We start from the raw sequence: 11,875 nt of genomic DNA, 5'->3' as shown, positions 1-11,875 counted from the left end.
TGGAATAACATGCTATTTTCAGCGCTTTGGGTGTATCGAACCTCAGTAAAAACGTCAACAGGGTTCACTCCTTTTTAACTAGTTTATGGTCTGGAAGTTGTGTTACCCATTGAATGCGAAATCCCGTCATTGCAAATGGCCATTGAGTTACTTCCAGCCACTTCCGAAGAGGAAAAATGTTTGTTATACTTGGCTCAACTAGATGAGAATCGACATGATGCTGCATTGGTGATCGAAACTCATGCAAAACGTATTAAAGCTCAGTATGATCGAAATGTGACCCCTCGAAATTTTTCGGAAGGAGACCTAGTTTTATTGTACGATCAAGCTAATGATAAATTGGGCACTGGAAAATTCGTTCCTATGTGGCATGGTCCCTATGTTGTCAAGCGAAAGCTGGCAAAAGGGGCCTATGAATTGGTAGACTTTTACGGGGACTCTTTAGGTAAACCCAGAAATGGTCTTTACCTGAAGAGGTATTATGCTTAAAAATGGGTGTGGAGATTTTTAGTTAGGTTAGTTTTCTTTCTAGCTGGTGTGTTTTAGTTTAAAGTGTGCTTAGCTTAGAGAGTTTTTCGTCATTATTCCTGCTTATCTTGGTTTTACTCTTGATATTGCAGATGTCGATGCCTCTCCAAACATACATTGGTTTTGCTGATGGTGCTTGTCGTAATACACGGAACATTTCTTCCGCAGCTTGGGTTACCTATTCGCCCTCTGACGAGTTGATATCTATGCATGGGGTAAGCCTCAGTCAAACAATGAACAACACTGCCGAGTATAGTGTAGTGATTGAGTTATTATTTGAATCTATTTCATTCGGGATGCAGAGTTTGATAGTGAGGATAGATTCTGAACTCGTTGTATTACAACTTAATAGAGTATATGCCATTAGAAATCCAGTGTTATTGAGATTATTTTTGAGAGTGCGTCTCTTGGAACGTGAATTTGATTATATTGAATATCAACATATTCCAAGATCTTTAAATACATTAGCAGATGCAATTGCTTCTCGAATGTTAAGTAGACATTTGCAATAAATACAAATGAATTTAAAAACATTCCATAACATGTTTACAAGATAAGCCGGTAATAGTGATATAATATAATATAGGAGTGTGTCAAAATATACATCGTCCTCGATCATAGGTTGAAAAACACTTTACGATCGACAAAAATGATATACAAAAAGCAAAAATGTCATATGTGTCTACAATAGGTGATCATCCTATCACTGGTGATGATCTCGATAAGAAACCACTGTACGGGCCACCTTACAAAGGAACCTCCTAAAAAGTCCTAGACCCCAATCACATAGCACTATAGTCGACGAGGAATGTCATCTATGCCGGTCTCTGGAATGTCTCCTGTCAAACGCTCTAGATGGCTCTCCAATTCGGCAAAGGTCTCTGCTGATTTGTCCTATGGGGCTGGTGCCGCTGCAGCTGGTTGTTTCCTCTCGTAAGGCCGGAGAGCGGCTGGTCGTTGTGGACCCACATCTGCATTTGAAACTCTTACTATCAGTTTTGGGACGAGATAAAAAAAATAAAAAATTAAATTAGGAAAATGTTGAAAATGATTTTACCTGAGTCATCCCATTGCTCTCCTGGTGGAAGAGCCATGTCTAGGTCACCGTGAAAATATACTCCAGCATAAGGAAAGTCCTGAATAGCAAAAACCTGGTTTTCCAACCAATAGAAATACTCAGGTTTGAATTGAACGACCTCTGTCCCCTAACCAGGATGACGGGCCATAACTGCAACCCATCGCATCAGTTTGGGCTCTCGAGGAAGTCCAGCTCCAACAGTGAGGTGCTGCGGGACCAACATTGGGACCATCTCCAGACCAAAGCTCACAACTAAAGCACCATATCCAAAGGTCTTTAGTTGTTCATTCTTGGCTCTGGTCAGTTGTCCTTTTACATTAGCCAACACAGCATCACACCAGTTGAATATGGTGCCTCGAAAGCAGTCAACTGCCATCCGCATCTGGGATCCAGTGGCTATATGTAGTGCGGCACTCCCACAGAGCCTGGTAACAGTAAACACGATCACTATGAGTTTAGGATGGGATATGGTTTTGATGTCTATCCCTTTGTCTCTAGTCTGGTTGTTACAGAACTCTAGTCGGAGGCTATCGACAGACTGGCCACCTGGCCTAGTCCCGAATAGAGTCAAGTCTTCACCTCTCTTAGGCAAACCAGTCAAAAAGTATATGTCTGCCGGCTCCATTTCGAGCTGGTGACCACCAATGAAGAAGCACTAGTCCTGTATGCTCCACTTGTCTACCAGTCACTGCAAGAAGTCCACCTGGGCCCTCATGCCAGGTATGGCCTAGAATTTGTACAAGCCACATGCCTTCAATGCATCGATCGAAGGTTGGTGATTTAACGCGGCAAGATCTACGTCCTCATGCTCCCATTCTCGCCAATCAAGCATGATGTATACTCTACATCCAACAAAAAGGTGAGTTAGAATGTAAAAAATTGAATTGTTTGGGTGAATTTTGAGAAATTTAGGGTTAAAAACCCTTGCTGCGGGGACCACACCCTCTCTGTTAGAGACAGTGCGTGGGTCTGCACCTTGCCTTCATGGTAGGTGCGGACCCCTGACTTTTTCCCCATTGAAAAAAAGTCGGGGTCTGCAGGCTGCCTATGTTATGCCTGCGGGCCCCTGCGCGCGGGTTTCTAGCCTAAAAATCCTCTAAAAAATGAAATGAAATCCTAAAAAATGATTTGAAACGGATAAAATTGAAGAGTAGGATGATGTGGATTACCTGGAGGAGACGACACTCGATTCCGACGGACGGATTTTCTGCAATATTCACGGGAAGTTTCTGACCAAAAGCTCTATTTTCTCACCCAAATCTCAAACGGTAAAAATGAATTGACGAAAGCCCTTTTTATAAGTTTTTTGAATAAATGAATTGTAAATTTGTTTATGTTTCACTTTAGAAAGGTAACTTTTGCAGCATTTTTATCCATTTTAAACAGGTATGAATAATGTTTGAAGTTTTTGTTCAGGATAACGGATTTTTCAGGTGAAATCGATCATTTTCAACGAAAAAACATTAGAGTCACCTTTAAGCTCTTTTCTGACTCCTAAAACATGAAAAGATCGCCACGTTTTTCTTTTTAAACTCGTTAAAACAGAACTAAAAAGACGGTCCACTTACAGCTCTTTTTCTGACCGTAAAAACATGAAAAGATTGCTGGATTTTTGTCGTTTGAAATTCGATATTGGTTATAAAACGACGTGTCATTGATCGCTTTTTTACTTTTTCGGATCAGAGGCACTAATTACGAAAAGTACTCCTTGGTCGTAATGATCAAGCGGTTCTCTCAATTATTATTTTATACTTTTTCAGGCTTGGGAGACACAAATTTACGAAAAAGGTCAACCCTGGAGTCTTCTTAAGTTTTTCAGACTCTCTAAAATTGAAAAACGCTGAGTTTCTCCTATACTGGACTCGTTAAAATTTAATAGTAAAGGACCTGTTCAATTACAAACAGGAATGGACCACTCCTTCTTAGGGTTTGAATTTAAACTAAGTTGGACTCATCCGAAGGATGAGCTTATAATCAAGCAAATGTTATCCTCCTCAAGCTTGTCAAAAATAAAGAGGTACTTGCCAGAAATGGTGGGGGAAAAGAGAGAAAAATGAGCCTGTTTATCATACTTTGTAACCACTCTTGAACATGACACTTTTATTCACTTGGGTTGGGAAATACTTTACCTAACGGTTGATCAAACCACATTGAAAGTCTTCAGCCGGTTTCTGGGTATTAACTTTGGGTCAATTGTCACCAAACCATCTGCTGTGTCGTTATGTGTTCAAGAGGTCAGTGCCAATAAGCCATTCATCTGCAAAATATTTGTCATCCATCTTGACCATCCTTGAGTCAGTCCTTGCAACTAAATTTCTTCAAACTTAATCTATGATTTCGTGTTGTGGGCTTGCCTACGATGGATCGCTTTTTATTGACTGCAACTCATTATCTAGAAAGATGATCTAGAAATCGTCAGTACCTTGGGATCTGCATGCCTCAATGGCAGGTTTCTCGCCTTCGACGACAGGTTGTATCATTGACCTTCGATCAAAGGACTCTGTGACATGTTCGACATCAACACATCTATTCACATCTCATGGATTATACTGGGTACTTTGAGAGCCATTGACATTACTAGTGGTTTCTCTCACACTTGTTAACAGTTTACATCATTGATTGGTAATCAAGTGGTTTCTACCATGTTCGACTTCAACACATTCATTCACATGGATAGAATCGTACTGTTTCGGGAAGTAGAAATGAAGACCCTGGGTCTAGTTTCTGCCATCCAGGCCGCGAGGAATTTTGTATTCATTATACTGTGGACTATTCATAAACAGATGGCTGCGCCCATACTGTGTCTACATGTGTCTATACTTGTGATGTATTACAAGATCATTCCTATATCAAAGCAGTAGTTAGTTTTCTAGTCAGTTTTGATTTGAGTATGGGAATGCCTACCTCAGCGATGATATGATCTCATATATATATTTTGCATTGAATGTTTTTACAGGTTCCAACCAGGCTCTCCACAAGATGATCCTCGAAATGATAAATTACTTCATTCTTCCTAAATGATAAATGAAATCCTCATCTATTATAGACTTCGCACTTTAGGGGGCAATCTGTTACACAAAAATATCATCACCATGACTATTTGCAGTTAGTACGGGTCTATCATCACTTGTACTGTCCTCCTAAGCAAGTCTCAGACCTCAGCTCTTCAAGTCAAGCTTTGAAAATGAGAGAAAGACATTAGAAATCAACAAAGCTCTGGTTCCGCACTTTCTCTCACTATTGCCTGCGGTCTCGCACCCCCTGTTCACATTACCTGCAGACTTGCCTGCTCTGTCCCTAAAGGAGAGGGTGCGGACCCCTGTGAAAGTCAAAAAGGTGCAATTTTATTCTAAAAAACTCACTTTGGGTTAATTCTAGATGATTCTAGAAGGAATTTTGACGTGGATTGTTCGCTCTTAGGTGGTTCATGCATCCCAAAAGAGAAGGAGCTAATCCCTTAATGAGAGGAGCTATCCCTTTGAAGGAGGGCTTTATCCCTTTGAAGGAGGACCTAGTAACTTCCCTCCATTGCACTATAAATTAAGGCATTGGGCTGGTTGCTAGAGAGGTTAAAAGCTGAACATTTTTTAGGGTAAATGCTAGTGGAATTGAGACTTCCTAGTTAAGCTTGAGAGGAGAGATCACATACCTTTTTGGCTTCATTGGGAAGAGAGTGAAACTTGTCAAAGTAGAGGAGACTTCTTGTTGGACCTTGGGAGGAGCTTGTACAACATCAAGGCACAAGTTGTAAAGTTCTTCTTTGATTTGAATTAATACAATCAGATTCATTTTTCTCAACAAATTGTCTTATGTCATTTGTTTCATGAATTCCTTGATCATCATGATAAGTATGCTTTATGATATTGGCTTTTCAGGTGCTATTTAATTTGTTTGCTTGTTTGTGTTTGCAGATTCACTACAAGGGAGCTCATTTGGATCAAAAGAGCGAGGCTTCCACAAAGTTGCATTGGACTCAAGGTAGGCCTAAAACACTTGTTTGCCTTTGCTTATATATTGCATATTTAGAGAAATATAGTTTTTGATTGGCTTGCTTGTCACTAGATATCGTTAGATTCTAGGAAGGTCAATCTTGTCTGCAAGATTGACTCATTACGTGTGACAGAGCTGACCAGGACCATATTTTTTCTTATACTTTTGAAGATCCTATAGTAGATTACATGGAAGAATTTATCAGCAGTCTACACATATCATTTTGTGGATATAATCCTAATTTTTGTTGTGAGCTACTTTTATGCATAGTTTATTTTCTGTTCAAGATTAATTGTTTTTTAAAATTTCACCGGTAGAATGGTTCTAGATTAAGCACCCAAACGTTAACCTGGCACCATTGGAAGATTGACTTCACCTGATGGAGATTAATCATATACATATGTAGGAACTTGTACATAAATAAGCTCAAGTGTTGAGCATTTGGTTTCCAGTTGCAGTTCTTCAGTTTAATCATTAGTTGATAAATAAGGGTGGCTTTCCCAGTTTTAAACTGGTTTTCAGAGGTGCTAGACTATAAAATTATCAGGTTTATCCAAAAACATATATATTGTGTTTTAAAGTCCCGGCGGGCCCGCTGCACCGTAGATCTATGGACGTTTGGTTCCGCCGATTGCGATTTGCGATGGCAGACCCGAAAATATATGCATTATTATTAATACTTCCGACGGGTCTGCAGTTATATATATGTATATGGTTCTGTCGATTGTAATGTGCGATGGGCTAGACCCGATATTATTCATGCCATGTTTTATAACTCCGGCGCGTTCATCATATTGCAGTTTGTTAAGGATTGGGTTAATACAATGATTTAAAACACCGATTGCGATATGCGATAGGTCGGACCCAATGTTGCATATGTATTATGTTTAATTCTTCCAGCGCATCCGTCCTATCATGGATTGTAAAGGTTTATATCTATATAACAATGAAAAGTGTTGATTGCGATAAGCATGGGAAGTCAATGGAGCGGTGTAAAGGCGGAACCGATGAGTTTATGCAATAGATTTAATTATTTTTAAGTTCTGTGATAAACCAAAAGTTTGTGTTAATTTCGTTGTATAAAGGGAAACGAGTCAATTAAGCCCATAAGAAACGAGTCAATGCGCAGTTCGACAAGAATGTCAAACCCCGTGTCTTCTCAAAAGGTGACTTGGTCTTGCTTTACGACCAAGAATCCGATAAATTGGGAGCAGGTAAATTCAAGTCTTTATGGATGGGCCCCTATATTGTTAAACTTGTATTAGCAAAAGGAGCCTACGAGTTAATGGATTATGATGGGATTCCGCTGGTGCAACCTCATAACGGGTTGTACCTTAAGTGTTACTACGCATGATGCAGTGTAGTAACCCATATGCTTTTGTTACATTTTTGTTTTCTCTAAGGGTAATCGTTTTGGTCAAGTAATCCACTTTTTACATTTGTTGCAGATGTTGAACCTATTGGAATCATTTGTTGGATATGCCGACAGAGCGAGTCGTAGTTCGCGGAACCTATCTTCTATGGCCTGGGCCATTTTTGATCCAAGCGGCGAGTTAGTAAGTTTCAAAGGGGTATGTATTGGTCGGTCGACAAATAACATCGCTGAATATAGCGCGTTGATAAAACTTCTCTCTGATGCCATCACACATGGCATATGCTGACTTGTCGTCAGGCTAGACTCACAGCTCTTCATACTACAACTCACTAGTATCTACTCCGTTCAAAATCCAACTATCTATCACATGTTCCTAAGGGTCAAGATCTTGGAAAGGCAATTTGATTTTATTCAATATCAACATATTTCTAGAAACTTAAACACATTAACGGACTCATTGGAAAATTATGTGTTAGATAGAAATTTTCAACATTTATAAAAAGAAGCATTTCATCAATATTTGCATCTGGATCATGTAACTTAACCAAAATAAAACTCTGAAAATAAAAAATATATATATATAACTGTTTATGGTTTACACATAATGTTCTGTAACCAAGACAAAATTGGTCAAATGACCCAAAAATCAAAACGTTAGGGAGCACCCTAGTCTAATGATGCTGGTGATAACAAGTCACCGCCTGTGCAATCATGCGTAAAAGCCTAGTCCATCGACTCAGCACGCCAGTAGTATGTCGCTACAACATCAAAGGCAGCTCGTCAGTCCTCACATCTGGAATACCAGAGTGAGGCCCCCGACCTGATCCTGTAATGCTGAAAGCGTCTCGGCCACATCGAGGTCGCGAAAGATATCCCTTCCCACAGCCTCTCCTGCTGGAGCGGCAGCTGGCACTCTCAGGTGTACTACTGGCCGAACTGGTCCAACATCTGCATGAGCACATGAGTTCTGATTAGTCTTGATAGAATAAAGCACAAGAACATTATAAAGAGAAACAATAAACAGAGATATGGTCAAAAATTTTACCAATAGCGCCCCACTGCTCGCCAGCCGGCAGTACCAAATCCGGGTCACCCCAGAAATCCATACCAGCATATGGATACTCGGAAAAAACCATCTCCTGACGATCGAACCACCCGAAGAAGGTATCAGAAAAGGAAACCTGAGACTGACCAGCATGTCTGGACATATGGTCGACCCATCTCTACATCCGTGGCTCAGTCGGTGGAGGTAAACCAAGTGAAATATACTGCGGCTACATCAGCGGGATATTTTCCAAGGCAAAAGCAGTCAAAATAGAATCGTACCCAAAGTTCTTCAATCTTCCGTTTTTCACCTTGTTCAATTGTTCTTTCATCACAAAGAGTACTACACCACACCAGTTGAACACCTTTGGTTCAAGGCATTCTAAGGCATACTGCATATAAGACCAGTTGGCCACATGAAGATCTGCACTACTAGCCATCATAGCAAAAGTGAACAGAATGGTCCTCAAGGGCCTGTCAGTGACATCTCGGATGTTGATCTTTCCATCTTTGCTCGGCTGAGATCTCTCTTTGCAATACCTGCGAATGTAATCTCTCACAGATTCACCCCCACGGGCCGAACCTGATAATGAGATAGGAGCACCCCGCCTCAATAAGCCGGTCAAAAAATAGATGTCCACGACAGTCAAGGGGATAGATTTGCCCCTAATCTGGAACACCTGGCTGGTAGGAAAAACTTGAACAGGCCACAGTTCCGCAGTGAATTTACCATAACCGGATCATGTAAAGCAAGCATGTCCTCTTCTTCATGCTCACGTTCTCGCCATGTAACAGGCATTATGCTCCAATGAATCTCTGAAAACAAACAAGAGAAGAGTTAGATCCCGATTTGGTGAAAAACAGGCAAAAATTTCCATTGAAAACTGTGCACAAATTTCACTCCTTGTGCCCATCGCAACCCCAACAGTGTTCTGGGTGCTTTGCATGCTAATTGTCCAGTGGGTAGGCCAACATGCAATGCACCTTTCAATATAGAAAGGGTGCGATGGAGCTAGGGCAATTTTTTCAAACCCCAGAGGCTCAGAAAAACTAGAAAACATGCTCAGAATGAAAAATGGAAGGATGAAATGAAAGAGCTCAGTTTTAGCTCCTACCTGGTCCAGACGGCACTGAAAATCGTCGACAGAATCTCTCGGAATCAGCTGGTGGAAATCAAGGGGGAAAGAACCTCCAAAGCTCCAACAAACCAAAGTTCAAGTGAAATGGTAAAATGAGGGGTAAAAGCACTTTTAAATTACTTTTTACATAATTCAAGTAAAATATTAGTGTCTTAACTCATTTTTCAAACATATATTGTTCATTTCTAACTAGTTTGATGAAGCAATTGACCAGGCAGTACAACCTTTGAAGGAACAAAGTTATTAATGGTAAAATCAAGAAAATCAATGACCATTATATCGAGCAGTTTTAACACGGAATTCAAGCGCGTTAAAAAATAAACATAAGAAATGAGCAAGTGTTCCCCCATCATTTAAGCTCATTAAAAAATGAACGAATCCCCGGTACATAACCATCGTGAATGTATTATCATCAGCCTTTGAAGCCTTGGTCGTGTTCTCATCATCACCTCCACTCTGTATTGGCCGATCATTCACCTCCACTTGATTGTTTACCACTTTTGAGGAACAATTGCGAAGAGTGATCCTGTTAGCCATCCTTGTGACACTGCCGTGATTGGAAAATTCCAAACCTTACCTGGAATCAGCTGCTACCCGAATCTATCACTCGTTCCTCAAAGAAAAAATGAGTCTCCTTTAAGCTCTTTTCAACTAACTCGTAAAATATGAAAAGATTGCCAAGCCATTGGCCTCCCCAGCTCGTTAAAGTGACCGGAAGTGCTATCCCTCCTTTAGATTTTAATCTTTTTGGACCTGAGGGATTATTACACAAAAAGATCGAGCACTTGTTTTGTTCGGCTCGTTAAAATTACCGAAAATTCATCCCTTTTGTATTATTTTATACTTTTTCGGACTTAAGGGATTAGATGACGAAAAAGGATTTTTGGTGTTTCCTTTACATCCCTTTTCAGACTCTCTAAAATTGAAAAGGACCTAGTTATATTTGTCGTTAAACTCGTTAAAACTGAATAGTGACAAACTTGTCCATAACAGACAAGAACGAGTTTCACTATCGCTAGGCTCATTAAAACATAGCGATGGGCTTGCCTGAAGGGAAAATTATAGAACAAACATATGTTATCCTCCTTAAGCTTGACAAAAATAAAGAGGTACTGGTCAGCAATGACTGGGGAAAATTGGGAAGAAAATTTGACGAAACTTTGTTGGTAGCAAGTCGCTCTTGAACATGACACTTTCACTCCGCATCCGAGTTGGGTTGGGTTGTTCCATTCACTGGTCACATCACCATGGTTTCGTCACACCATCCATATTTGGGGTTAATGCTACCAATCCATCATGTCAGTGTCGCCGATATGTTCAAGAGAATTCGCTCAGAGAATTCACCTGTGTCTCACCCACTGCAATACATTTACACTCCATTCTTTCGTGACCGCCACCCTGAACCTTATATCACCAGATCATTTTCACCTCCATTAAAATCATTTGCTCCATTCCGTGTCATTGATGTGGGATTCACTAAGACCCTCCTATGATGGATCGCTTCTTGTTGACATCAGCTCATTATCCAAGAAGTCGATCTAGGAACAACCCTTTTAGTACTTTGAAGCTTGCATGCCTCAATGGCAAGTTTCTCACTTCCAACGACAGGTTTACATCAATGGCCTTCGACCAAAAGATTTTGCGTGGTGTTCGATGCCAAGTCCCTTATTCACACCACGTGAATTGTACTATAGTACCTTGAGGGTCATCATCATTATCGGTGATTCCTCTCGCACCTGTTAACAGCTTACATCATTGGCTGGTAATAAGGCAATGTCTTTCCATGTTTGACTCTAGAACATCTCTCACATGGATCGACTTGTACTTTGAGTGAAGATCGAATGAGATTGAAGACCCCAGATCTAGTTTCATCCACTCGGGCTGTGATATATATTCAGGAAAATAAAGACATCAAATGTACATCATTGTTGCACAGATAATCATCCAATCTAAGGGATGATGGCTCTACCAGAATCATCAATCTACACTCAGACGATTGTTTGTCTCATGTACATGAAAATGAATTTATAAAGCTAAGCATGGGAATGCCCACCTCAGCTAGATCATGAAAATATTATGAATATAATGTATTTTATTGTATCTTATTACAGGTTGCCTTCCAACTTGAAAAAACTTCGGATCCTCATGATAAAGCATTTCACCCGACATCAAAAGATTAACGACCTCATGCTTTAGGGGGCAACTGTTATAGAAATTTTTGGGCACTGCAACCCCAATCAGAAATGTCCATAAACCAAGGGTTCCTAAGTCCCTAAAAGTGTTTTTCCAACCCCTAAATGAACAAGGTCAACTGATTACAACATCTCCCAGAAGTTCTCCATGAAAAACTACTCAGAATTGGTCAAAACTGGACCATTTCACCTGCTCCATGGTCAAAGTGCATTGCATCCCACCAGAATACACACAGTAGGTGTGATGCATGTTGAAATCCCTTCTATGGGGTGCAATGGGCGAGAGTGGACAAATGGCAGGGTCAATCCGCAAGGTGGAGGAGCATGGAATCTTCTAGAAACTTCTCCTATGACACTTGCCTCTCTGCATTCGCCCAGGGATGAGTAAGATATCATTAGTCTCCAAGTGGAATCAAGAACTATCAGAGAGAGGACACTAATAAAATCTCAGAAGCTGACTCATTCCCCCTGCAAACATCTATATATGGATCCCTCATCCTAGAGATCCAGAGGCTGGAATTTTGTATCT

This window comes from Pinus tabuliformis, chromosome 4_2 (assembly GCF_031772625.1).
Source record: "Pinus tabuliformis cultivar Carrire ecotype Pingquan chromosome 4_2, CPIR1, whole genome shotgun sequence".
NCBI classification, from domain to species: Eukaryota; Viridiplantae; Streptophyta; class Pinopsida; order Pinales; family Pinaceae; genus Pinus; species Pinus tabuliformis.
The sequence above is the reverse complement of the archived record's forward strand: the minus strand, read 5'-3'. Positions refer to the sequence as shown.